Raw genomic sequence first — 6,000 nt, forward strand, 5'->3', positions numbered from 1 at the left:
AAGGGACTGTGAAAAATTTTAATCTGACTGAGTTGTTACAAGCTGAGGTAATAGAATCATAACATATTAGGAGCAAAAAGAGGACTGCAGATTTTTGTCCAGGTATTCCCTGAAACCATTAGCACTTCGTATATCAGAAGTGAAAACCTAACCTCGTGAGTGAGGCCATTTGAGCCTGTATTTATAACTGCTCTGAAAGTCTGCTGCTGAGATGAAAGATCCTCATTCATCTGGGATCTTAGTCAAGTTCAGGCAAATGGAAGGAAATGGGGAAAGACTCCAGTTAACGGGTGCTAATCTGAGACAGGGCTTGGGATCGGTCTTACCTTGTTACAGAGATGTTTTCTAGAGCGGCTGCTGAATAATATTGAATGTGGAGGGTTATTAATATCGTCCAACTAAGTATGGTGTGGCTTGATCATTCTTTTTTTTTTTTTTTTCAAACATGGTTTTCTCTTTATTATTATTTAAAAAGGATTCCCCTGTGTCCATCCTAGGAAAGGGTTGAAGGCTTGGATATTCCTGAATTGCTTATCTGCGAGGAAAACTGGCTTTGGGCAGGTATTCTTGGTAGGGCTATTTTTCCTCTTCTAAGTCCAACTTCCACCAGGACCCAGAGCAGTTCTATGAGGACTGAGTTGGCAAAAACCAAGGTTAACTGGAGTTATTAAGACTTTCTTACTGTACTTGTCACCGGCTAAGTCAGACATCCACTCTGTGAATGTCATCAGTTCTGTCAAATGTTCCCTTAGGCAAACCATTCAAAACACCATTGGGACTAAATGTGGCTTTTGAAGTGCTATGTTGTTTTAGGAGAAAAGTATAGCAAAAGAATGGAAACCCCCTCCCCCCACACACCCACTCAGTAGTTTTTTGGTTGAGATTTTGCAGTTACATCAGATTCTGGGCACTTAAGACAGTTTGCAGATGGGAGTCTGCAATAGGATAAGGCAAGGGGAGGTTCTTTGTTCAGGGTTCAAGTGCTCTCGTGACCGGCCCAAAATAACTCCAAGTGTAATACAGTAGGGCCTCATGGAGCTAACCCCACAAGTCTTCGACCTGTCATCGTTGTCACCCCAACCGTTCTCTCCTCCCTTCTAAGCAAGCCAAGCACTTGAATAAAATTTTCCATCAACACTTAGGAGTTGCGTAAACTTTTTACTTTTGCTTGTCCAAATCCACTAGGAGTCTCAATGTCAGGAAAAGAGGAAAGTACAAGCCCTGGAATTATCAAGCACTTGTCTTCAAATAACTTTTCCTAGTGGCTTATACCGTTCTTCACTCAGATTCAAATCAGATCAAGCCAAGCTTCCCAGTTGGGTTCCTTTCAACTAAAAAATGTTATTTTCATACTTTGTCCGATTTTGCAGGAATTGTGGCTCTTTGTTCATCAGGCCATGTGTGATACTGTTCAGCGTATATTTAATCCATTAGCCAAGTGATTGTGCCGAGTCGAGCATTAAGGAAATTTGATCGTTTCCTTGGTCTCTATTTTGGAAGATGCGGGAGCCTTATCCTTGGTGACCGCATGCAAACAGCATTGAAACAGGCTCACAGAGAGAAAGAGGTGAGATAGGAAGGCAGAACTGCAAAATTTTGTTTTAAATTTCACCAAGATGCAACCATAGGAGGTAAAAAAAAAAAAAGGACATTTCTTTAAAATGGAGCATTTCTTTAAAACTGAGCATAGCAAAGCAGAACATATAATGTATGCACACAGAACAGTGTGAAACTGACATTGAAAGGAAGGAAAGAAACAACATTGAAGGCTTGGATAATGGAATTGCAGATGATTTACTTTTTCTCATATATATTTTGTGTAATTTTAAATTTTCTATAATTTTTCTACTGCTTAGCTATATGTAAATGATTTTACATAATCTGTCACCTCATGCATGTATTTTGAGTAGAATCAACTCCTAGAAAAGGAAGCATCTAAGTAAACCAGTGCTTTAAAAGCATATAAACTATTTTTATTTTAGAAATGCATAGCATTTAAATAATAAAATATTACATGGATAAGACGTTCCACAGTTTTCATTTTCCTTAAAATTATTTTTGTTGATTTTCTTTTTTTTAAGAATTATTTATTTGTTAATTTTTTTTTTAAAGAGGTTTTTGCTATAGGGTGTGCGCTCGCTGGAGAGACAGAGACAGAAAACAAGACATCACCCCCTTGGGGGATGGCCATACCTCAATCCTTTCTCTTCTGAGGATTTTTGGGCACACACGTATACATACACACATGCCCGGTGTGAGATTTAAGCACCGGGTCCAGGACTTGAATCACATTGGACTAAGTGGGAGTCCAGCAACATAGCTATTATGCCATCTGCTGGTCCTTATTTATTTATTTACCACTATTATTTAAAAATTTGCTAAGGGCACATGCACTCATGAGAGAGAGAGAAAAAGCAAGCTGCCAAGTCTGGGATTTGAACCACAGTCAGCCACGTGGGAGTCCAGCGCCTTATCCACAACACCCGATGACCCCTTGATTTTCTTTTATCTTGGTTACAAATGATATAAAGTAACAAAAGATGAAAACTGCTATTATTTCAATAAATTATCTTCATTATTATCATTATTATTATTATTTATACCAGAGGACATGTGTACATGCCAGAAAGAGAAAAAAGCATATCCCATTAGGGCCTGGTTGTGCCACAATCCTTTTCTCCTCCATTTTCCATCCTGTCAGCATCCTGGGCACACAGGCATATGCCCCAGACATGTTTCCACTGGAGCTGGGATTTGAAATGCAGTCAGCTATGTGGGACGGGGCTTCCTTCACACAGTGCTTCACCACTGCACCATGGGGCTGGCCCATGTTGTTGTTATTATTATTATTATTAAACACAGGATCTAGCCAGTCTCATCGTGCAGCAATTAAGCACTATGCAGTGGGAGCTGAATCCCATAGGGTGGACCACATTCGTCACCCTGGCCCCATGACTTGAAAAAAACACATGGTATGTGTGTGTGCTTGGTATTTCTCCTGATGTATCTCGAGCGTATTTCTCCATGTCATTGCCTAGAACTCTACTTCATTCTTTTGGATAGTTATTATTGCTTCTGTATGTGTCATTTCATGTGTGGAGAAATACATATATGTTTGTGTGTCGGGGGCAGGGGAGGCAATATTCTATGAGGCTCACCCACTTGGGAAAGTTTTGGGTTCATATCTGGAGACCTTCTTGAATGTGCCCAGGTGCGCACAGGCCAGTAATCCAGTGTTGGTTAAGCTGGGGCAGATCGCAGTGTGAAGACCCTGTTGGGGTTCCTCTCTCTTATTGAACACTGGGTGCATTTTCTTACTAATTGTAAACAGTGGCACAGTGAACAGTCTTTTATATCGTCTTTACTGCCACGTGTATGGAATTTTGTAGAGTACATTTTTAGAAATAGAAACGTGCTTTTCCAGATTAGACGGAGGAATGGGTTAGACATTTATTTAGGACCACAGGATGATGATTTGTATGTCCTACAGCTAACTTCTGAAGACCATGTTGCCTGAAAAGATAATGAGTTTGGTTGAGAAAAATGGAATGTAGGACTATTTTAAACGTCTCCACCAGCAGATGGCACCTAGCCTTCCTTTACGTCTAGAATCCAGGCCACCCCCCACCAACTTCAACGCATTCCCAGCGTGTCACTGAGCCTGCACTAACACGGCGATGACCACACCACGTACAAATGCTCCCGTCTCATTCCTCTTATCCCATGTTTGTATTGTTCTGGTTCCAGGACGCTGATACTTTAAGCCCGAGGCTCTAACTTGAGCAGGAAGAGTTTATTTTGGGATGAAGAATCTTCCCCCATAGGAGGGCCTCACAACCAGTGTCTCTCTCTGTCTCTGTTTAGAAACGGGGAAATTCTGGAGAAGAAAACTGGTTTCCTGAATCTGAAAAATTGCTTTTTCCTCTCTGAAAATATTGACCTCACATGTAGGTGAGAGTTCCTCAGATTATAGAGGAGAACACAGAGTGGTAGAGGCATTAGGGGGTTGTACTAAGAGCAATTTCAGTCAACTACACTTAGCAAAATGACCCTATAAATCTCTTTAAGTATGTAGAGTTGATGGGATAAATATACACAAAGTATCTATTTCATCAAACCTATAAATATACACAATTCAAACGGCCAGAGAGGAGGGAAGGAACAGCAAACTATAATTTTTTAAAATGTGATGACACATCATTTTCTTTTGTGTTGAAACCACTCCATGTACATATGTCAGATTTTTCCATCAAAAAAGCTCAGTGGGAGAATGTAATACTTTACTTTCTTAAAAAAATTTTGTTTTGACCAAAGTGAATTTATTTTTTTCCAACAAGAAAAATCACTTAGTATGACCTTGAATAAAACCTTCCAGAAAAATATGGGAGGGAATTGGAAATTCGTGATTTGCCCTTTCTGTAAATATAGAAATGCCCTAGCAAAGCTCTTGATTCTCTTAAAGAATAATTCAAATACATATGATTTTCTCAGAGTAGATTTTAAAAATATGAGCTTCTAGGGTTGGTGGTAAAGAAAAATAAAGGTTTATGATACAGTTTATGAAGCACTGTGAAAATTCTTTTCTGGACCCTTTGGGGAGGATTTTATACTATGATAAGACGAGGCTTGCTCATCATCACCATAACCTGCAAAGGTGTAGTCCTTAAAAAATATCCAAGACAGGCCGTATATAGTGCAGAGGTTAAGCACTGTGTGAAGGGAGCTGGATCCCACATCACTAAAAATGTCTCTCTCTCTTTCTCTCTCTGTCTGGGGAGTGCATGTACCCTATGGCAATTAAAAAAAAAAAGAAGTTAAAAAACTGTATCTTTTCCTCCTTCTCTCCCTTTCTTTCCCTTTTCTTTTTTTTAAAAAATATATTATTATTATTATTGGTTATCAGCCAGAGGGCTTGTGTTTTCACCAGAGAGGAACAGAGAGAGAGAAGGAGAAAGCATCCCTGAGGGGGAATGGTCACATTATGATTCCTTTTCCTCAATCTCTTTCTCCTTTTGGGATTTTGGGCATGCACATACACATACCCTGTGAGTTTTTCAAGCCACCCATACTAGGATTCAAGCCAGGATCTGACTCTCTTAACCACAAAGCAACAAAGCTGACCCTCCTCCTCTTTCCCATTCTTAACTTTAAATTTTTTATGTAATTTTTGTAACAGAATATTTTGTAAACAGGTGATATAGACCAATAAAATACAAAAATGTCTTTGCTTTGTTCTAATTTAGCCAAACACTTCATTTGTTTGACTCCTCTCCCACAGAATATTATGATATTGATATTATGGAGAAAAATTAAGTGTAAATTTTCATTTTAAAGTTATAATGTAGAATTATTTGCAAAGACATTTCAATCCCCCCTTTCTTTATTTCAATTTATTTATTTGCATTCATTCACTGTGCATCATTACAGCATACAAAATGAGATTTTTCCATCCAGAGTACACTGTATATTGTCTCAATCAAGCACATCAACAAACATGTTATTGTCAGCAAATGATCTTCCATTTCTTGCTTTCTGTATGTTTTGCTTTTTCCCCCCATCCTTGATTCCCTATCTCTTACCCTCTGCCATCTCCCACTCTCCTCCCACACTGTCTCTGGTATCTATGTTTGCTTTCTATACTGTTTTCCCCCCACATTTTATTGAATCACCAAAGACCCTAATCAATCCAAATACCCTCATAGCAAACACAGGTGACACACACATTTCCATGAACACAAGTCTAACTTTACGCATCCTATAAAGTAGCACCTAGCTGGGGCTACATATCCTACTGCAGTCATTGAATAGATACATTTTTTTTCCTGAAATTTTTTTTTTTTTGTAACTCAATTTACATTCCTTCCCTAAGCATCATCACAGCACACAAAATGCGATCTCTCATCTAGTACACACTGCATAGTGACTCAATCATGCACATTACAAAAAAAATTTTCCATTTCTAGTTCCTAGAATTATTTCCACCCCTCTTTCTGACCCTCT

Source organism: Tupaia chinensis, unplaced genomic scaffold (genome assembly GCF_000334495.1).
Source record: "Tupaia chinensis unplaced genomic scaffold, TupChi_1.0 Scaffold000054_1, whole genome shotgun sequence".
Taxonomy (NCBI): Eukaryota; Metazoa; Chordata; class Mammalia; order Scandentia; family Tupaiidae; genus Tupaia; species Tupaia belangeri.